The sequence below is a fragment of the Bos mutus genome, chromosome 23, assembly GCF_027580195.1.
Source record: "Bos mutus isolate GX-2022 chromosome 23, NWIPB_WYAK_1.1, whole genome shotgun sequence".
NCBI classification, from domain to species: domain Eukaryota; kingdom Metazoa; phylum Chordata; class Mammalia; order Artiodactyla; family Bovidae; genus Bos; species Bos mutus.
In genome coordinates, this window is record NC_091639.1 from 3,331,083 (window position 1) to 3,354,153 (window position 23,071).

At 48.6% G+C, this 23,071-nt stretch overlaps 1 pseudogene; it reads right to left on the reverse strand.

The window, feature by feature from the left end:
* Positions 1-2,523: 2,523 nt before the first annotated feature.
* Positions 2,524-5,547, reverse strand: LOC138984939 (lymphokine-activated killer T-cell-originated protein kinase pseudogene; annotated as a pseudogene).
* Between the last annotated feature and the right edge of the window lie 17,524 nt (positions 5,548-23,071).

Sequence of the window (23,071 nt, forward strand, 5' to 3'; positions counted from 1 at the left end):
TAGCCTATGGAGGGTCATAAATAACAAAGATAATTTTCCCATGTTTTATGCAAGTATAATTTTTGGTGGTAAACAGTAAGATGATATATACATGTACTTCCTATCCCAAACTGTACACAATTAGCATTTAGAAGATTGTAATTATAGCTTGGTTGGGCTTTTGGTAGGTGCTAAAATTGATTTCTTGGCTGAATTATTTTGCAATAGACTTAAACCACTAATTGTACACCTAAACGAAATTGAGTGTGAACAAATCAAATAACTTTTATTTTACCTTGGATAATAATTTATTGATGCAAATAAAACTCCTTAATTAAATCTGGCATAGCCAGGCCTGTGGAGGCCCACATAAAGGCACTCTGTCACCCAGCTTTAGTGGTGATTTTAATTTTAGAATAATGCTCTGCTATTCTTAGAGAGAATTGTGTGTCTATTAAGGACTGTGGAGGTAGTGAGTTGTTTGAAATCAGTGCCTCTTTGAATTTCAGATGGATTTAGGACAGATCTTTTTGGGAGAAGTGCTACTGATTTATAAATTAGAATTAAATATAGCCAAAACTGAAACTTAGGTTACTATTCCTGAAAATAGCCTCTTAATTCAGGAGCTTCCAGAGTCTCTCAAAAAAGAGAAGAAATGGGTCAATTGTGGAGACACACTTTATTCTGATCAATATGTGTTAGAGACTTGATCAAAGAGAAACGGTTAATACAAGTACATTACTTTCCTAGGGCTGCCGTAACATAGGGCCGCATACCAGACGGCTTAAAAAAGAAACATCTTGTCTCACAGTTCTGGAGCCTAGAAATCCAAAATCAAGGTACCAGCAGGCGCCTCCTCTAGCTCCTGGTGGCTGTCGCGTTCCTTGGCATCCTTGGACTTGTAGCTGAATGACTTCCGTCTCTGCCTCCATCATCACACGGCTCCTCCCGGTGTGTGTGTCTGTCTTCACGCGGGATATAAAGACACCCAGCATCCTGGAATACGACACAGTCCTCCCACTCCACTGCTGTGTGACTTCATCTTCACTAACTACCTGAGCCCAAATAAAGTCACATTCCCAGGTACTGGGGGTTCAGACTCTGACGCAGATATTTTGGAGGGGGACATAATTTAACCTTTAATAATAAAAAATATCATTGCTCAGTTCTATGTATCTACTTGGGGAGGCAAACAAATTTAATGAACAACTCACACAAATAAGAATTGCTTGATATGTATATTCTCAGCCTTTTTTAATTCCCCTTAGTCACATCCTAAAGGAGATCAGTCCTGGATGTTCATTGGAAGGACTGATGCTGAAGCTGAAACTCCAATACTTTGGCCACCTCATGCGAAGAGCTGACTCACTGGAAAAGACCCTGAGGCTGGGAGGGATTGGGGGCAGGAGGAGAAGGGGATGACAGAGGATGAGATGGCCGGATGGCATCACTGACTCGATGGACGTGAGTCTGAGTGAACTCTGGGAGTTGGCAATGGACAGGGAGGCACAGCGTACTGCGATTCATGGGGTTGCAAAGAGTCGGACACGACTGAGCAACTGAACTGAACTGAACTGAATCACATCCCAATCGAATATAAAAACGATTATACCCTGAGGGATGTAAAAGGACATGATGAAACGAAGGCAACTTCTTCCTGTTTCCCCTGAGACTAGAAGAACATGAGGATTCACCTGCAGCAGGAGAGCCTTAAAGCAATTTCCACTTGTGTCAAAATAGTAGAGCACCATGGTAACTGGGAAAACACACCGGTCCCCTTCTCTGGGGGTGTTAGTACCGTGGACAGTTCTTCCCTGCCAGAGATTGATGGACTGGAGACATTTTTGGAAGAAAGTGGTGGATTGGCTCAGGCTTTCAAACTGTTTCCCAGAGCCTTGAAGTTGCATAAGGCACATACGTGAGGTTCGTCCATGCGAACCCCTTCACTCTGTAGATGAAAAAGGAAATCGCTTTGTCCTATGATTCTCCAGACATATAGTATATTTGAGTTCATCAGGCTATTTATATACTTCAAAGGCTTTTTCCTCTCTAATCTTTGGCTCGTAACTAGTCACACAGACACACAAACACAGAGACACACACGTACACACACACACACAGACACACACACACACACACAGAGACACACACAGACACACACACACAGACACAGACACACACACACAGAGACACACACAGACACACACACACACACACAGACACACACACACACTAACCCCCCAACCCCCTCCCCCCTCCCCCCCACTCCCACCCCCCACCCCCCCACCGCTTCACCCCCCGACCCCCCACCCCCCCGCCCTCCCACCGCCGCCCTCTGCCTTGGGGGCATGGAGTTTTAACCACTGAACTGCCAGGGAAGTCCTGGAGCTGTTTTGTTTTTTGTTTTTTTTTTTAAACTTTCACTCAGTAAGTTTAATGACAACACTCAATTCAGTAGAGTACAAAATAGGATAACACACCTTTGGGTAACTGACAAGTCCTTTATTCTGTATAGTCCTTTTAGGGTTTTATTTTTATACCAATACTATGATATGCTTAAGATACAGATCAGTAAATAAAAGTATTAAAGATACAAGTACAGAAAATACATTCAATAAATTAAAGCAAAAACCAAAGCTCTGGAACAAGATGAGCCTTAAGCAAAACTGTTTAGATATACCCAGGGAACCACTTTTTTGAGCCTTGTCCCAGGTCTCTGGTCTCAGCGACTGCATTTAATATGCACATCAGCCAAGAAAGGCCAGCAAAAGGTTTGTTTTAAAAGGTAAGCAAATGTAGACTTATTTTGTAATACACAAAGTCTAATTTCAGTAGATCCATTAAATAGAGAACATCTGAGAAAGATCATCAATCGAATAGTCACTCAGTCCAGATTAACGTTAGACATCAGTTTTACAGCATTCTTTTAAAATCTATATAAAGTTCAAATTTTTGACTAGTTTCTTAAACTTTATAGAAAACTCTCTACAATCTCAAGTGCTTATTAACATGCTGCTGCTGCTAAGTCACTTCAGTCATGTCCGACTCTGTGTGACCCCATAGACAGCAGCCCACCAGGCTCCTCCGTCTCTGGGATTCTCCAGACGAGAACACTGGAGTGGGTTGCCATTTCCTTCTTCAATGCACGAAAGTGAAAAGTGAAAGTGAAGTCGCCCAATTGTGCCCGACTCTTAGCGACCCCATGGACTGCAGCCCAACAGGCTCCTCTGTCCATGGGATTTTCCAGGCAAGAGTACTGGAGTGGGGTGCCATTGCCTTCTCCAGCTTATTAACATAAGCATACATGAAATACCTTTGTAATAGAAACAGTTGGTCAGATGTTACTAAGGTACTATCTATGGTCCTAAAATAGGCCACTTCCAGCTAATAATTATGGATCATCATAATAGCTACATAAATGTATGGTTGTAAACAGAACGGCTGTGTACATGAGCCATACTTGAGGCTCCAGTAGTCATGGGTATGAGGTGACCACAGGACATCCATTTCTGAAGCTTCCACTGCGTGCGTGGCCGAAGGACGACCTTTAGGATCTTCCTCAGTGCACACAGAGAAGAGCTCAATTATTCTCTGGTACGTTTCATCCAGTTCTTCCCTGTTAATAGGCGGCCTCGTTCCCAAAGCTGCATAGTATGCGTCATCATCAAAGTCACTTTCATCAAAAGTTTTATCATCATCATCATCTGGAAGATTGATGTGTGGAATAGATAAAGTCATCATTTCCCACTGAGCAAGGCCAAAGGCAAGTATGTCTGCCTTGTCGGTAATAATACCATCCTCCTCGAGAGCTTCCTTAGGTCTCCAAGGCTCAGTGCCAACGGAACAGGTCTCAGGGGCAGTCACAGTCATGTTTTCATCCAATGGTAGAGAGACTCCTACATCACAGATTTTAATTGTTTCAAAGTCACCTTTAATAACAACATTTGAAGACTTCATGTCTCCACAGAGCAGTTTCTTATCTTGGTGTAGATGCTTTAACCCTCTTACCATGTTCAAAGCAACTTTTAAAAGTATGGCTGCTGGAAAAGGATCTTGGCTGTCTTTATTTTGTTCTTCTATTAAGTCATTCAGAGACTATTCACCTCCATGTTCCAAAGCAAGACAGACAACCATCGCCAGCTTCAGTGAAAGCTATAACGCTTGGATGATTGGGGCTTTTCAAATTCTTAGCTTCATCAGTTAGTCTCTTCAGATACATACTCTGATAAACATCATTACATCTAGGATTAATCTTTTTCACAGCCCAAGGAGAATGAGACAAACCTCTTGGAGATCTTTTCATAAGGTAGACACTTACTCCAGTACCACAGCCAAGCCTCTGCATAAAAGGAGAGGCAGGGATATTTACACATGGACTTAAACATGACGCAGATTTCCTTTTTTCACATCATCTGCTTGGTGTCTTGAAATTATTGGTTTCTTCCACTGTAATAATCGCGCAAGGCCTGGAGCCACAAGGCAGGACGACGAGACGTCCAGGGAAAGGCTGTTTTGAAAACTGGTCCCGAGTGCCCCAAACAGTCTGCGGCCGCCTGGGGGTCCCACCTGCCAACACACGGACTCGGCAACTGTCGTTGTGAATCCGCCGGGCTTTTCCCAGGAGCTGGTTTTTAAATAGGAGTGTTTTCACAGTAAATAGTCCCTGAAATGGAACGGCCATGACCTCGGTCTAGAACCCTCGATATTCTGCACTGCCAATCTCCTACCGGGGCTTGTCTAAGGTCCTTCACAGCATCTTATTCCGCTCTGGATATGTCTAGCACCGATGGAGCTGATAAATTATGTGGCCTCAGTGGCAGGATGGGCTGCACTGAAACCTAGAATTTCTGGAGAGCCCCTTATACTGTGGGCCCCACTCAAGCCCAGCACTCAAGAAATAGTATCAAGTGCAATATAGGCTGCCCCCCAAATCCAAAGTGTCCCCAAGCCATGGACCATTTTATACGAGGTAATCATTTACCTTAGAGGGCATCCCTGTAAGAGGCACCGACCTCTTAGATCTTCATCAGTATGGCAGGACTTGGGAAGCTTAAAGAATTGTTATGTTCTGACACACACATTTCACTCTAGCCTCCAAAGCCCTCACCACTTCCTGTCTGCCCTTCCAATTAGCATGATGCCAGGAGCACAGTAGACCAGCATGGTATTCTGGGGACTGTCAAGACGACAGAGAGCAGGAGGGTGAGTGTGTCCTTGGGGACTCACTTGGGGTAAGGTGGTGAACCTGCACTTCGGTCCTTTTGATGAAACACAGCTGCTTTGGCTCTCTCTCCCAAGAAGGTTTTAAAAGAACTCACTGCCAGATGGATAGTCGCAACCCAAGTACCAAAGGCAGTGTTGATCTGTTCTGGTTTAGATTAGATACCAGCTCTGATTCAGCAGCTACATTTGGGACTACTCATTGGGTAAGTTTTTGGTAATCTACAATCATTCGTGAAAATCCAGGGCTTCCCTGGGGTCTCAGCGATAAAGCGATAGCCCACCTGCTCAGACTACCCTGGTAGTCCAGTGGGTAAGACCCTGAGCTCTTGATGCAGGGGTCTTGGTTCAATCCCTGGTCAGGGAACTAGATCCCACACACCACAGCTAAGACCTGGCAAAGCCTAGACAAATAATCAAACAAAATATGAAAAATAAATGCAGGAGCTGCTGGAGACTTAGGTTCGATCCCTGGGTCAGGAAGATACCCTGGAGAAGGAAATGGCAACCCACTCCAGTTTTCCTGCCCGGGAAATCCCAAACATGGGCAGAAGAGACTGGCAGGCTATAGTCTATGGGGTCGCAAAGAATCGGACACATCTTAGTAACTGAGTACGCATCCGTGAAAATCCATCTGAGTTTTGCAGAAACCATAACAGACGGATTGAATGGGGGTAAGACGGCAACCTTCACCCGTGTTCATTAGATTCCCGAGGGTAGCGCCGATCTCAGCCATTCCGTAGAGATTTGCTGTCTTATCTGAGGGTGGGGGTCACCTTCTGCAGTTTCCACTTGTTCCTTCCTGTCTTCTTGGTTGGGTTTCTGCCAGCTGCTCAGCCTATACATTCCAGGCGGCATCCTGGGAAAGAGGAAGTGACCACAGGGTTCTCAGACCCTCAAAACCGCAGGGAGACGAGCCTGGGTGCTCTGCTATTTTTCTCTTGAGCTATTTGCCAATTTATTTGCAGCAGAAAAGCTGTGAAGATAAGCAGGAAGTGACTGCTCTGAGGCTGAGAAGCTCAACAGAGATTTCAGCAGTCTGATAGTACTGCAAAGACAGAACTTTGGATTCAGCGTCTACCCACGAGGAGGGGTCCTTGAAGGAATCCCTGGCTGGCAGGTGGAACCCCAGCAGTAAGGGCGAGTGAGAAATGAACCAGCCTCTGAGGTTGAAACCATGTTCTGGATCAGCTCAATCACAGATTAGATTAAAGTGCTCTGTTTGCCAGAAGCACAAATAAATCCTTTCAGGAAAAAAGACATCATTCACAGCTCTTACAAGTTTCCATGCACAGTACTGGTATCCAGCCCAAAGAGCAAAAATAGATGATAGAAAAAAACCTGCTGCTAGCAGATATGCAGGTACATTGACGTGAATTTTAAATGACAGTGATTAGTAATAAAGAAAATAGAGTAAATGGTGAAAATAGAGTAAATGGTGGAAATAGAACGGCTGGAAATCTGATGAAATGAACCAGCTATTGCTATACACTGAAATGTCACTGAAAAAAAAAAAGCCAGACATAAAAGACTCATATAATTGCTCTATAGTCATATAAATTAAAAAACAACAACTGGGGGCTTCCTTGGCAGTCCAGTGGTTAAGACTTCATCTTCCAGTTCAAGGGGTGTGGGTTTGATGGGAAAGCTAAGATCCCACATGCCTCACGGCCCAAAAACCAAAACACAAAAGAGAAGCAATATTGTAACAAATTCAATAACAAATTTAAAAATGGTCCACATCAACCTCCCAAACCACCCCCCCTCCAAAAAAAAAACCCCTAATCCACACTGCTTAAGGCTACTCACCTTTGGAGAAGAGGGTGGGGGCTAGGAGGCACAGTGAGACCTCTGAGACTCCCATTCGGGTGGCAAGTGTGTTCTTTTTGAGAATATTTATCAAACTCTACACGGAGAACTTATACATTTTTCCATAAAAGTTAGCCAAAAAGAGAGACAGAGAAGCAGCTGCGTGGCTTCAGGCTTGAAGGTACAAATAATTGGTATGTTAGAGAGTTCGGAGGGCCCTTTCCACTTCAATTGCTCCTGGTCTATTTCGAGCCACCATCGGCTCTTGTCTGGGTTCACGTGGAGCCTCTGACCTGACCTTCCTACCCCAACCTCTGTCCCCTGGAGTTTACTTTCAACACAGACACAGAGGATCCTTTTGAGATGAAAGTTTGTGGTGTGGCAGCTCTTCTGAAACCCTGCAGTGGGCTCCTAGCTGCCCCCGGAAAAAGGCCGAGGTCTTCCCTGGGGCCTCCGGCCCTGATCACTTCCGGCCCCATCTCTCACTGCTGGCCCTGGACCCTGGAGCAGCCACCCCGGCCTCCTCCCTCCTTGGATGTGTCAGGCGCCACCCTTCAGGCCTTGGTCCTGGCCCCTCCCCTCCTGGCTCCCTCCTGCACGTCGGGCCATGGTCCCTACACTCGTCCAGGTGTTCTTGCCCCCTTTTCCTGCTCAACTTAATTTTCCTCTCCATAGTTACCACTTTCTAACATGTTTTACAATGTCCTTTTCTTCTCATACTCATAACTCATTATCTCTCTCCCCTGCAAGGCGGTGGACTTCACAAGGACAGGATGGTTTTTTGTTCACTGGGTGTATTCTATGCATAGAACAGCGCTCAACACAAAATAGATGCACAATAAATATTTTAAAATATATGTTGATGATGCAGAAGCAGACGGAGAAGCAATCCACGGATAAACAGGTAACTCCAAAAGAGAACTGGGGCCAGATATTAGATTTTTTGTCTCTAAGCTACTAGTAGTTACAAGCTGTAATTAAAATGTGCATGTTTATATCGATAAATCTCTGCATTCTCAATGGTCTGTTTCCGCAGTAAACAATCCTATTCAGTTTTGCATTGTTGCAAGAGGTTGGACACTCCGTCAAGCTAAGTTAGGGGCTTCCCCAGTGGCTCAGAGGTGAAGAATCCGCCTGCAATGCAGGAGCCACAGGAGAGGCGAGTTCGACCCCTGGGTCAGGAAGATCTCCTGGAGGAGGTCATGACAACCCACTCCAGTGTTCTTGCCTAGAGAATCCCACAGACCGAGGAGCCTGGTGGGCTACAGTCCGTGGGATCGCACAGAGTCAGACACGACTGAAGCGACTTAGCAGGCACGCAGAGCTAAGAGTGCATCCTCTGTGTTGTCCCCCCCTCGCTGGGCCCCGAGGAACCTGCGGAACCAGTGGTGCCTCAGTTTCCTTGTCGTGTGGGATGGGATGCCACGACACGCGTACACCCACAGACCCCTCGTGCGTTCAGCAACGGTCTCTCGGGTACCTGTTGTGTTTCCAGTGCCCTCCTAGACTCTGGGGCACTTGAGTTATTCCTCACTACGTATTTTTTGAGGTCCACTCGCCCAGCTAGTACAAAACAGAGCAAAGCGCCTGCCCCAGATCTCACACTGCAGGGAGGGAGACAGTGGTGGAGCAAGACACAAGAAGCACACGTTTGGCAAGCTAGAGGGAGACGGGGCTTCGGGAAAAATCCAGAAGATGGAGGGCCAGAGGGATGCGTTGGGTGGGGGTGGGGCGGGTGCAATCTTCCCATCACAGAGTCTTTTCTTTTTTAAAATAAAGTCACTTTCCTTTTTGAATTATTTAAAATTTTTATTTACTCACTTGTTTTTGGCTGTGCTGGGTCTTCACTGCTGTGCGGCCTTTTCTCTACTTGTGCTGAGTGGGGGTTTCTCTCTAGTTGCAGTGCGTGAGCTTCTCGTTTCGGTGTCGTTTTTTCTTTTTTTTTCTTGTTGCGGGGCACAGGCTCCAGGCAGCCTTCAGTAGTTGCGGCTCCCGGGCTCTAGAGCACAGGCCCGGTACTCATGGTGTATCGCTGCCCTGTGGCATGTGGGATCTTTACGACCCAGGGATCCGACCCGCGTCTCCTGCACCTGCTGCATTGGCAGGCGGATTCTTTCCCTCTGAGCCACCTGGGAAGCTCCTCATCATGGCACCTTGAGCTTGGGGGTGACCCGTGGTGCCTGCCTTCCAGGGCTCACAGCAGAGTGCCTCTTCTAGGACATGTGGGCGCAGCGTGGACTCCAGGGCTGACCTCTGCTGTGGTTGCAGATGGCACTTTGCTATGGCGGGAGAAGTCTGAATGTGAGGCCTCGTGAGCCTGCAACACGCCTGCCGGGTCAGGGGTCGCTGACTCAGCTGCCCACAGTCGGCAGGCCTGGGGAGGTGCCCTGTCCTAGACCAGGGGATCACTTCCTTCTCTAGTGAAGGCGGTGACAAAGGCTGGGCATTTACAGGATGGGAGAGAATTAGCCTCGTGCCGATGTCTAAATCTGCACAATTTGAGAACTAGAGTAGACTCAGGTCCAGAGAGGATAAAACGCTCATTTTGTGACTGTCATAGTTACAGACTTTCCAGAAAAGGAGAAAAATCCATTATCTCCTCTAAAGGATGTGATAGGCAGTTTCTGCTAAATATTGCATCAAAGAAACTTGAACCAATTCTCCGCGCTGAGTTTATGGTGCCATCTACGGCTCCCCTAAGAGAGTAAATGATGATGGAGTGAGGAATATTTACCAAAACCGAAAGTGGGAGCCATTTATTTAGTCATTAACTGTGAGACTGGCAATGCTAAAATTATTACGCTGAAGAAACTCATTTCTTAAACACATAAATAACCTCCAGCACATCATTTAAAGGTTTCCGTTTTCACTGTTCATTTAAAAGGAGAGGATTAGTTAAATAATCCTAACTCCATTAAGGTTTTATTTTAGGGAGATAGGAACATTTCCATAGACGAGGAGGCTGGGGGAGCCGCCCCCGTGCACCAGGAGTAATAGAGCTTCCTGTGAAGAGGGGGCTTGAGTGTTCCTCAGGGGGTTTCTCCAGAGAAGCTGTCGTCGTTCACTGAAGAGCGGTAAAGAGAACAAGCCCTTTGTTTAATCTGGAACTTTCTCCTCTCCTCTGTGCCTGCCTTCATCTGCCCCTTTTCTTTCTTTAGGATTGAGGTCAGCTTCTGCAACCTCCAGGCCGCGAAATCCCAGCACGTCCTTCCATCCTCCTCGCTCACCTGTGACACCAGGGTCTGAGCTGCACACGGCTTTCCTCCTTCTCCCCACCTGAATGTGCTGCCTCTTCTAGCAGCGCAGGAGGCAGACCCTCAACAGCAAGCTGGAGCCGATAGGTGTCCCGGTGACTCTTTTTTTAGATTAATTGTTACTGGAGTATCGTTGCTGTACACACTGTATTATTTCTACTGCACAGCAAAATGAGTCAGCCACACGTGGACAAGAGTCCCCTCCCTCCTGGACTTCCTTCCCATTCAGGTCCCCGCAGAGCGTTAAATAGAGTTCCCTGTGCTGCACAGCAGGTTCTCATTATGTATCTACTTTATATACAGGATCAACAGTGTACATGTGCCAATCCCAAGCTCCCAATTTCTCCCACCCTGCCCTTTACTCCTTGGTACCCATATCGCTGGAGAGGGTGTGGAGGAAAGGGAACCCTCAGGCGCTGCTGGTGGGAGTGTGAATTGACGCAACCACTATGGAAAACAGTGTGGGGCTTCCTCAGAAACTGAAACCACAGCTAGCACGTGACCCAACAGCCCGCTACCGGGCGTATATCCAGAAAAGCCGCAACTAAAAAGGTGCATGAGCCCCAGTGTGCATAGCAGCACTGTTCACAGGAGCCAGGACACGAAGGCAATCTAAATGTCCGTCATCAGAGACGCGGGTAAAGAGGATGCCGTACCAAATCATTCTGGATACCATTCTGGGCACTTCCTGTGTGTTAGACAATTTGATATGAATTACCACTAAAACTTTCCCAAGCGTCTGCTTCCTCTGAGTTCACGAGGCATGGACCCTCTTCTGCCTGAGATGGGTTCTGGGAAATAAAGTAAAGATTTCCATCTCTTTACTGTCTTCTCTCTTTGAAACTATAACATCTTTAGTAGCTTTAATTACCATCAGGACCACAGAGAGTGTCAAGGATCGACCTGGAGGAGGGCTCTGTAGTGATAGATGCAGGGATAAAATGACTTAAATGACTTGCTTTATTTTTCCTAGTTAAAGAGCCATGTTTGTACATATTGGGAAATGTAGAAATTAAAAATAGGCAAAAGGAAAAATAAACTCTATCATAAGCCCTCTCAAGGGAACAGTTCGGTTGACAGCCTTCTCGTATTTGTATCCACACATATGTCTTTTCCTTTTTCCAAGAATGGAATCATTTTGGACCCACCAACCCACAGCATGCCTTTTCACTTACAAACACATCTTCAGTGTTTTCTCATGTCTTTGCATTTTCTCCTGCACGTACTTTGGACTGATCTGCTCTTCTTGACTTCGGTCTTTTTAAGTCCTGGATCCCCTGTGGGGGCAAATTCTGCCAGCCCCACCTTCACAACTGACCCAGAACCCCACCTCTACTTGCACCCTGGTCCAGGGCACGCTCATCTCACGTGTGGAATATTGCAACGCTTTCTTGGGGCACTCCACTCTCTGAACGTGTTCCTTGAGTCCGTCCCAACACTCAGCACAGAGTGGCCTTTGGAAAACTGGACTTCACGTTGCTCCTCTGCACAAACCTGCACGGCTTCTCCCTGCGCGGAGGAGACGGTGAGGTCGTCACTGAGGTCAGACTTCCCGCGTCCCCTCCCTGCCTCTTTCCCTCTCACTCACTCCACTTGACGGCAGTGGTTCCCCTGTTCTTCCTTGAACATGCTCCAGCCTTAGGGTACATGATTGGCAGTGGCTTCTTTCTAGAACATTCTCTCCCCATCACCTCCCCATCTGCTCCGCAGAGAGGACGTAGGCATGAAGAGCATAAATGGACGATCCCCTGGCTTGCCATCTGGGGCATAATCATTTCCCCTCAGGCTTCTTGGGCACTGCTGCTTAGACCTCTGCCCCCAGCACGCTTCCCACGCAGAGACCCTTGCTCTCCCTGGGAGCTGGGTGGTGAGGAATTGGTCCTCCCACAAAGATGCTTGTCTCTGGCTCCTGGGAGGTCACCTCCCTGCCTGATCAGAGAGTCTTTGCTGTTCACCGCGGGCTCCTTGGACCTCACATGACCGTATATGCTAATGGGGGTGGAGTGGCTCACGACCCTCGGGCCAAGTGATACCAGCCCCAACTCCGCAGAGAGGGGACTGGACTGGGGTTCAACCTCGGGCGCCACTGGTCCATTGCTTTTGCCTTCATAACAGGTGAGCGTCCCAGGCTGGGATACCTGATGCAGACTGTCACACGTGATGCTGTTAATAAGAGGGTGGGAATCCTGAGGACAGCGGAAGCCTCGTGGTCGGGACCCCAGCTCTACCTTGCGTGTGTCTGTCTGGTTGCAGTCTTTTCCCCACAACAAACTATAGTTGTGAGGGTAACAGTTCCAGTGAGTGCTATGAGTCCTTCCCGTGACCTATTGACATAGGGGCTGTTTCGGAAAGCTCCTGACCTTGAAGGTGGTGTCAGAAGCCAGGGAAGCCTTGGGGGCTGTTCGCTCAGACTTGGAGCTTGACTGGCTCCAGCTAAGGCCCTGTCTGCCTCTGAATCGCCTTTAGACAACAGACAACCCTCCATTACCTTGTGTTAATAATCCAGGTGTTCCACCGTCATCCTAAGAAATGGTCACATGCTCTTAACAAAGGTCCGTCTAGTGAAGGCTATGGTTTTTCCAGTGGTCACGTATGGATGTGAGAGTTGGACTATAAAGAAAGCTGAGCACCGAAAAATTGACGCTTTTGAACTGTGGTGTTGGAGAAGATGCTTGAGAGTCCCTTGGACTGCAAGGAGATAAAACCAGTCCATCCTAAAGGAGATCAGTCCTGGGTGTTCATTAGAAGGACTGATGTTGAAGCTAAAACTCCAATACTTTGGCCACCTGATATGAAGAGCTGACTCATTTGAAAAGACCCTGATGCTGAGATAGATTGGGGGCAGGAGGAGAAGGGGATGACAAAAGATGAGATGGTTGGATGGCATCACTGACTCAATGGACTTGGGTTTGAGTAAGCTCCGGGAGTTGGTGATGGATAGGGAGGCCTGGCGTGCTATGGTTCGTAGAGTCGCAAAGAGTTGAACATAACTGAGCGACTGAACTGAACTGAACTTACGTTGTTCAGTCACTCAATAGAGTCCCACTCTTTGCGACCCCATGGACTGCCACACACCAGACTTCCCTGTCCTTCTCTGTCTCCCGGAGTTTGCTCAAACTTAGGTCCACTGAGTAGATGATGCCATCCAACCGTCTCATCCTCTGTCACCCCCTTCTCCTCCTGCCCTCTGTCTTTTCCAACGTGCTCTTACAGCTTATGGTAGATATCAAAGGTGTTTCTTGGAGGAAATAACGAGGTCCCTGTCATTGATGCACTTCCGTAGTATATATCATAAACTTTAGCTGTGCATCTACCCGTTGATGCAGTCCCATAGTATATACCATATACTTATTAGGTACCCGACTCCGTGCAGGCAGGTGTGTGACCTGCCTTCTGTAAGCAGAGGTTCTCACTTGTGTTTGCCACGGGCAAGTTCATTTTTGCTCATCCTCAGACAGAATATTTACAAAATAAAGCCAAATGCTTCTATTTGTGCTTACTCCGACCTTTCACATGAAACAAATCCTTAACATTGGCAAAGGGCTTGACAAGCATTTAGTATTAATTAATTCTTGCAAGTCTCTGGGGAGCAGGCAAGCATTCTTGGGAACTGACAATATGGATTGTTTCATTAGGAAGGTAAGCCGTTCGCCTCGAGGCTGCATGTGCCTTGAGGCTCAGGCTGCTCCTGGTGTCAGGAGTCCTCTGGCCCTTGGAGGCCCGGTGTGGCCTCCTGTCTCCAGGCTTGGAGGCAGGGATGGACAGGACCCTGCCCTGAGCCTTTGTCTCTTTTCTTCTCCTTTCACTGACAGCCTCACGCCAGACTTTTCCAGTTCTGCCTTTTTCCCGACTTAGGAAATGAATTGGACTACAGTTCCCCCAAATTTACAGGTGATGATCAAAAGAAGGTCCCACTGGGGTCTGTGGCTGACATCGTGTAAACTTTGCTGGGGCTAAATGTCTGTCCTTTGAAATCTTCTACAGTTTCCCAGGTAATTATTTTGTTATTTCTAAAACTTGCACCATGACTTTTGCCTGGAAGGCTGTGTGGGCTTTCTTCTCTTCCATCCTCCCTGCTCCTCCCCTGTAGGTCCACGTCTCTGTCCAGACACAGGCTGGAGGCACTGATGGCGCGTGGAGGGGGGGTTCCTTCACCAGACCCTAGGTCGTCCAAATTTTCCTTGCCTGCTGGAAATGTCTTCCCAGGCAGTTCAGTGGTAAAGAGCCAGTCTGCCAATGCACAAGACGTAAGACATAAGACATGTGGGTTCATCCCTGCATCAGAAAGGTCTCTTGGAGGAGGGCATGGCAACCCACTCTAGTATTCTTGCCTGGAGAATCCCATGGACAGAGGAGCCTGGCGGGCTACAGTCCATGGGATAGTAAAAGGTTGGACATGACTGAAGCGACTTAGCTCTGAAAGTGTCAGTAATTAGAACACCCACCCCAACAGCCTTGTCATATGTTGTGTAGCCGTCCATTAGATTGGAGGAGTATAGTGATTTTAGCTAAAGAGACAGCAGACCCCTCTCCCCATCACCCCCTCTTCCCTGCTGTTCGTGCGGGCACAGCTGTCCCACCGTCAGGAAGAGGCCTGCTTGTCGTCTTTTTCTTCTCTCAACGAGGGCTTTGCACATCCCTAACGCACCGTGTGGTCAGTAGTACTCTGATTCTCCAGTAGGCAGTTCTCTTCTGATTTCAGACTGCAGTCCTCCACACCTTTGAGTTCAGGCGTGGCTGGGTGATGAGCTCCAGAGCAGGATGCGAGAGTGAAGATGATGCACATTCTTCCTGGGCTAAGGCCTTCCTCTTCTGCCCTGGAGACACTGAAGCACCCTCATGGAGACGGCGGGGTTTTGAGCTGGGGTAAAGTAACCTTGGAGCAAATCCCTCCCCACCACCAGCCCATCCTGGACATGTAACATGAAGGGAAATAGTCTTTCAGTGTTCTCAGCCTCTAAGATTTGCTGGTGTTTGTAATTAGAACCCAGCCTAGCTCTTGGTTTGGAAAACGACTGCTCATGGGCTGAATCTGGCTCTCCACTTATGTTTATAAATAAAGTGTTATTGTAACACAGCTTCACACATTCATATACACCCATTACACATACATACAGCTGCTTTCATGCTGCAGGGACATTGGGGAAGAGTTCCGACAGAGGTTGCATGACCCAGGAAGCAGAAAATATCTACTATTTAATATTTGACCCTTTAGAGACAAAGTTAGCTGTTGCCTGCCTATCCCGATACACTCAATGAAAGCTTCTTGAATTATTACATTGACAGTATAAAAGGTAGAAGCCCCAAAACTGATTCTAAAGTAGCATCTGATTATTTTGCATGATGATCAATGCAGCTTAATTGGCAAGCACTAAAGGAATGCCATTATGTGTCAGACTTGGGGGCTTTCTCCTTGGGGCGCTCTGGGCTTGCGAGTAGGGGAAGTTTCTCCCTCCTTTGCAAATTTGGGAAGTAAGGACTCAAAGTGAGAAAGAGAAGATAAGAAAATAAAAAACCCAAGGACTCTGAGTGGGCTGAGGGATTTCTCACCACGATCTCCATTAAAATAAATCCATTCATTCACTCACTTGCTCATTCATTCATTCATCAAGCATGTCGTAAGCTGCTGTCCCTAAGTCCATGACTGAATAGAAGGCCCATAGCAATCATGAGGCAATCACACTCTAGGGTGATGTTTGCAGGGCAGTGGTACAATCTGCCAGTCAAGGTCTCCCCTGATGTTTACCACACCCTTGATCTAGCCAACGTGGTAGCTGGTGTCCCTGAGGCTGAAGCCAGGCAAAGTCTAAGAATTGCTGATTCATCTGCCAGAATACTTGGGAATTTTCCTCCCTATGAAGTAAGGCCTGAAACAATGTCTTCACACCCAGCTTCTCATGCGGGCAATTCCTAGATCATTGCTTTGGCCGGGACCCCATTGCTGAGGCTCATCACACACAAGAAGTTAGCCCAAGTGCTTCTGCCTTTAGCTCTTTTCGCCTGATCCTCCCCTAAAGACAGCCTAGAAAGAAGCATCATCCTGATGATAACAGAACGATTGAAACTTGGGTTTTCTTTTGGAGGGGGAAAGTCTGGGGAGGAAGGAAGCGGGTAGGTGAGCCAGGTGGGAGGTAAATTAGAGGAAGATACACAGCAGCTGAGGTGATAGTAAATTGGACAATGCGGTCTGCAGTTTTATGTGAAGTTTGCCTTCCCCACATTTCTACCTCCAGCGAATTGATTCGGTACCCAGTTCCAGCCATCGTCTTACTTCAAGTTCGGTTGCCTAGGAAACAGAGGCATACTGCTGGGACATCTGCCTGTGTCCTGTGCCGACTGAGGCCATTAAAGCCCATCAACCCGGCCTCCGAGAAGCAACTGAACACGGAGGGTTTCAACTTCCAGCCGGGCTGTTATTTGTTTATTTTACTGCCTCGGCAGCAAAATGAGATATTGAACCATTCACTCTATCGATTGGGGCAGTTTTCCCCTGCACCCCTCAGATGCCCGAAGCCCTCTGGAGCTGGTGGCAGCCCAGAGGCCTTTTGTTGATGGTGGGTCCTCGCCAGGATAGCTAGGCAGCTTCCAGCCTCTGACCCCTGGGGCAGGGGCCCAAGTGAAGGGGCACACGGACCCTCAGACTTACAGAGCCTTTGAACATGTGAAGAAAGCCACTCATGGGCCTCTCACAGAAAAACACAGATGCACACAGAGCTTTGCATGCACTTTAAGGAAGGAACTGGATTCCCAGGCTAAACAAGTCTGTTCTGCTTTCATTTGAAAAAAAACAAAAAAAAGTAAATACAGGTCAAAGGTGTCCAAGATTTAACAACCCACTGTCCTGGGGACTACGTGACCCAAAGAAAGAACTGCACTTCGCTGCACTTCCTGGGGGCTCTCAAAGTCCACTCGACCTGCTCGAAAAACAGGACTTGATGGACACCGTACCTCAGTGTCTTCCGCCTGCTGTCTGGTTTTGTGATCTAAGAATGATTTTTACATTTTTAAGTATAAAGTGGAAAAAAAGACTATTAGGTTTTTGGGGAGACTGGTAGCTTGAAGAATTGAGGAAATTGATTCTTGGCTCCAAAGCCTAAAACATTTACTGCCCAGTCCTTTATAAAGACTGGCACGCTTGGCGAGGGGAGGGGCAGTGATGTCAGGGGCACAGCTTGGCTTCATCCACTGTGATAGCTCTTAGCCCACAGGCCAAGGGCCCAGTGCGGATGCTGTGACAGCCTCCAAGTATGTCCAATCCAGTTAGATATTCGGAGACGGGGAGAAGGGGCACCAGGGGTGATCTATGGACCGGGGGGCCCCACTGTGAGCCGGGCTTAGGCCAGAACTCCCTTTTTGGAGTCTGATTAAGGCAGACGGACGTGACATTGATTTGTGGCTCTAGGCAACCCACTCCAGTACGCTTGCCTGGATAATCCCATGGACAGAGGAGCCTGGTAGGCTGCAGTCCATGGGGTCACTAAGAGTCGGACACAACTGAGCGACTTCACTTTCACTTTTCACTTTCATGCATTGGAGAAGGAAATGGCAACCCACTCCAGTGTTCTTGCCTGGAGAATCCCAGGGATGGGGGTAACCCTAGTGGGCTGCCATCTATGGGGTCACACAGAGTCGGACATGACTGAAGCGACTTAGCAGCAACTTAGCAACATCAATTCAGACCCTTGTCTAATGGTCCCCAAAGCGTTTGAGTATTTGACTTTCCTCAGTGACCAGTCACCCATATAAATGACCACGGCTCTTTGGGGGAAGACTTGGGAAGCCATCACCCTTACACTTGCTGCTTGTTGCAGCCTTTCCTCCCTTCCTCTCTCCCCCTCCTCCTCCTGGGGACCAAGACTCTCCTTCAGTCCCTGGACTCTGGACCCCAAACCTGGATCCACTCTGGAAACAGAGCAGAATGGGGCCTGGCCCTAAGCCTCCCGTGCGTCCACCCCGGGCGTCTTTGATCACGCAGACAGGATGCTCGCCTTACTGGCTGCCCATCTGTTTTGCCTGTAGGGCCCACATTGCTGCTACTGCTAAGTCGCTTCAGTCGTGTCCAACTCTGTGTGACCCCATGGACAGCGGCCCTCCAGGCTCCTCTGTCCACAGGATTCTCCAGGCAAGAACACTGGAGTGGGTTGCCATTTCCTTCTCCAAATGCATGCATGCATGCTAAGTCGCTTCAGTCATGTCCAGCTCTGTGTGACCCCATGGACAGCAGCCCTCCAGGCTCCTCTGTCCACAGGATTCTCCAGGCAAGAACACTGGAGTGGGTTGCCATTTTCTTCTCCAATGCATGAAAGTGAAAAGTGAAAGTGAAGTCGCTCAGTCGTGTCTGACTCTTAGCGACCCCATGGACTGCAGCCCACCAGGCTCCTCCCTCCATGGGGTTCTCCAGGCAAGAGTACTGGAGTGGGGTGCCATTGCCTCCTCCGATCTACAGACTATCTATAAACAGCAAGGTCCTACTGCACAGCACAGGGAACTGTATGAGATGTCCTGGGATAAAACATGGCAGAAGTAACTGAGTCACTTTGCTGTACGGAAGCAGTTAACACAACAGTGTAAACCAACTAGTGTCCAATAAGACGCACTTCTCAGGGGACAGGTGTCGGTGGTCTGCACCCTCCCCGTCACCCTAGAGAAACGCCCGCTTTCACGTCCTCTCTGTGGGGCCTTCCTTGGCCTCCCAAGCAGAGGTCGCCATTTCTCTGCTAAATGGCTCCCTGGCTCTTGGAAAACAAAGACGCAAACATCTCCGTTACTGCAACCAGCTCCCTCCTAGGTTGCATCTTCCTGGGAAATTGACCCGAGTGACAGAAGAGTAAGTGACGGTGGGGATGGAGGGAGGGGAGGAACCGCTGATTTTGATGAGAAGGTTGAGACTATCTCTCGCTTAATCAAATGGTCACATCAGAAGGCACATACCTGGGGGAAGAGGGTCCAGGGCAGGACTAGCAGGTGTGAGAGGTGGAAACAGGCTCAGCGTTTCCGGGGAACCCGAAGGGCTGCAGTGATTTAAAGGACGACAGGGAGGCAAAGATGGAAGCTGAGGCTGGAGAGGGGTCCGAGCAGACACGGTTAAGGAGGTGAGAGTTTCAGGGAAATGCCGGGAGAAAAAGCAGTTAAGGTACTGTTAGTCGCTCAGTCGTGTGACCCCGTAGTCCGTCCACAGCATTTTCCAGGCAAGAATACTGGGGTGGGTTGCCATTCCCTTCTCCAGGGGATCCTCCTGAACCAGGATTCTGTATTCCAGGCAGATTCGTTACCATCTGAGCCACCAGGGAAGCTCTGGGTTAAGGTACACACTCAACAGAAGGGAGTGTCTTTTGTTTTACAGTTTTTTGTTTTGTTTTGGCTGCCCCACTCGGCATGTGGGATCTTAGTTCCCTGACCAGGGATCGAACCCATGCCCCCTGCAGAGGAAGCTCACAGTCTTAACTGCTGGACCACGAGGGACGTCCAGTAGTTGTTTAAGGATAGTGGGAGGCTGGGAGAGGCGAGGGGCATGGAGTGGTTCTGGGCTGATGGGACAGACTTGGGAAGAGAAGTAACAGCATTCACTCCACTTACTGGAACAGAGAGAGTTTAAAGAAACATGAAAACAAGGGAAAAGTCCTTTTATATTTCCCCAAATCTTCCCGTCTTTAGGGCTCTCTTTCCTTTGCGTGGATCTGAGTTTTCACCTGGCTTTGTCTCTCTTCTCCCTGAAAAGCTTCCTTTTCTTGTAGAAAAGCTGTGAAACTTCCTTCAACTTTTTTTTTTTGTATCATAGGTCTGATGGTGACAGTCTTCACTTTTTTTGTTTTTTGTCTGAAAAATCTTTGTCTTTATTTTTGAAGAATGTTTTCAGTAGATACAGGATTCTAGTTTGACAGGTTTTTCTTCCAGAATTTGAGAGGTGTCGCCCCATTGTCTTCCGATTTGCACAGTCTCTGACAAAACGTCTGTTTTAATTCTTCTCTTCCTCACTCTTCCAGTAAAATTCGTCTCTTTTTCTTTGACGGCCTTTAAAATTGTCTTTTTTTCCCACAGTTTTTCAGAATTTCGATTCCGATGTGCTTTGGTGCAGTTTTATTTGTGTTTTTCTGATTGGAGTTCATCATGCCTCTTAGGTCTGTCGATTCTTGGATTATTGCGGCCTTCAGTGAACTTTGAACCACGAAAAGGCAAAGACAGTTTCCTCTGTAAAATGAGGACGAGAAGGTGTTGTTTCGGGGCTTCCCAGGTGTGCAGCGGTAAAGAACCCACTGCCTATGCAGGAGACGTGAGACATGTGGGCAAGATCCCTGGGTGGGCAAGATCCCTTGCAGGAGGAAATGGCACCTCCCTCCAGTATTCCTGCCTGGACAATCCCATGCACGGGGAGCCTGGAGGGCCACAGTCCATGGGTTGCAGAGTCCGAGGCCACTGAGCATGAACCCAGGTGCTGCACTCAGCTGGAAGCAGTAACTGATGATGAGATGACAACGAGATACACAGAGAACTGAGCGCACAGCTCTCTTCCCGCCCGGAACAGTTTTCTCCACTTTGGTCTGCCGGAGGCTGGGGTTGGCCCCACACCACGATGGCGGGGCCGCCACTCTCGCTATAGGTCAGGGTTCCTGCAGCCTCTGTCCTGCATCTTCAGATCGATTATTTTGTTTCCCTCCACTCTGCTTCTGTTAAAACATTAAAACTTGTAAATGCAACCTACCCACAAATTATTTTTATAACTCTGATTTTATACAGTTTAAGGAAGATTTTTTTTTCTTCTGATTTCCCTTGCCATTTTCACTTGACCAAGGGAACACGTCCCTGTTGACTTTTATAAGCAAACTTGGCCATGACTTTCCCCGACAGGCCAGCCACTGGGAGGTGGTTAGACACTCAGCAGAAGATTCAGACTGGGGAGTCTAACCTCCCCCTCTCAGTGTAAACACAGCTCAGCGTCACCCCACAGGCAGGCGTGGAATTGCACAGTGTGCTGAGGGCAACTTTCCGGTTGGAGGATACAGATTTGGTTAATATCGTCCCCTGCTGCCATGGAGCCCTTCAGACCATGTCTGTGGGCTGTGGGGATCCCTAAGAGCAAAGACTGCTTGCAAATTGGGTCTAAAATCTGAAGCCACTTGGCCCTGGGACAGTCTTGTTTAAGGACTTCTACAGTGTGAGTTATTATAATGAGTAGATAGCGAACCACCGAGCCATCCCTGTTGGGACTGTGGCAGCCAGACCCCAGGGTGCTTTCCAGGGCTCCCACCCCATGACGTGTATGCCCTCTGCACACACCCCCTCCCTCGGAGTGTGGGAGGGCCTTTGAGCTTGCTTCTAGCCCACAGGATAGCAAAAGGCAAGCGATGTTGAGATATGATTAAGCTCCCATGTCAGTAGGTTTTGAGTTAACCGAGAAGGTGAGGCTGATTTAACCAGGTTAATGCCCTTGAAGGAGGCGCCGGCCTCTGAGGGCAGAGGCTCCCTGGAGACTCCAGGAAGGAACCGGCCACATAGGAGGGGTCCCCATGGCAAGGACCCTGGGCCGCCTCTTGGCCCTGCAGGTGACCTCGAGGACTGAGGGTGGGCTCCAGGAACAGCCAGCGAAAATCAGGCCCTTCGCCATACAGCTCCGGGGAAGGGAACTCCGCCACCGACTCCCAGGGTGTTGAAGGTGGTTTCTTCCCTGGGGAGCTCCAGGTGGAAATGCAGCCCCACCTGGGCCTGTGGGATCCTCCCTGGAGAATCCGTGGAGGCTGGGGACAGTGAGACACTGAATATGTGCTGGGTTAGCACGCTAGGTGCGCGGTGATGCGTCACACAGCCTCAGATGACCAACACCAAGGACTCGGACTCTCGTTCCCAGAGCCCCTGCGGGGGTGGCTGGTCCCTGCCTGGCAACTGTCCTCGATCAAGGAAAGCCACCTCCCCCAAGGCTGTGGCCCTCCTCTGGCCGGAGGGATCGAGCCAGGGCGCTCTGGATGGACAGGCCCTTTGGTCTGACCGCCCCACAGTCCAGCTCCTTCCTCTCCCAAGTCCTGCTTTCTTTACTCCCCTGGGTGCAGGTTTGAGATCACTGCACAGAATCCTTCCTACACGCCCATCTCCACTTCAGATCTGTCCCTGGGGGAGTCTGACCTAAAATAGTCGTCATTATTTTAATACATCACTCATTGTCACGGGCTGTGCCCTAAAGTCTGAAAGCTAAAGGAAGAGGCAGTCGAGACAGGAACAGGTGCTGGTGACCTTGTTTTCATTTGCTTTCACTCTGTAAGCGCAGATTCCCCTATTAATTTTCAATAGCCTTCCCTCTGAAAGACTATTGATCTTTTTTTAAAAAGCAATTAATAAGAAGGCACTGGGATGGTCTGTAGAAATGATTTAAGGTTCATTCTTTTTATTTTTCCGGAATGGGGCATGGAGGCCGGGTGTGTGTGTGTGTGTGGTGTGTTGCTCGCCCCGCTCATTCTCTCATTCACTCCACAGATGTTTCTCGGGACCAGAGCCGGCCCCCTTGCAGGCTGCGCACCAGGTAGAGCCACACGCACGGAGGTCCCCCCACCGCCGCGGGCTCCCGGATGTGACGTCACTAGTGGCGGAGCCGGGCTGAGCCGTGAGACCCTAACGCTCCCCTGCCCCACCTCCTTGAGGGACTGACTTACTTAGCTCCGGTGACTTCTCTTGGGCTGTGAAGTTGCACAAATCTGACTTGGACCCACCAAAGCATTCCTTAAGCCCTGGTGCGTCACTGCATAGAAGAGAAAAGACAGAAAGAGCCATGCGCTATTTTGGTCTCAGGTTCTAAATAAGGCGGTTTACTTTGACAATCATGG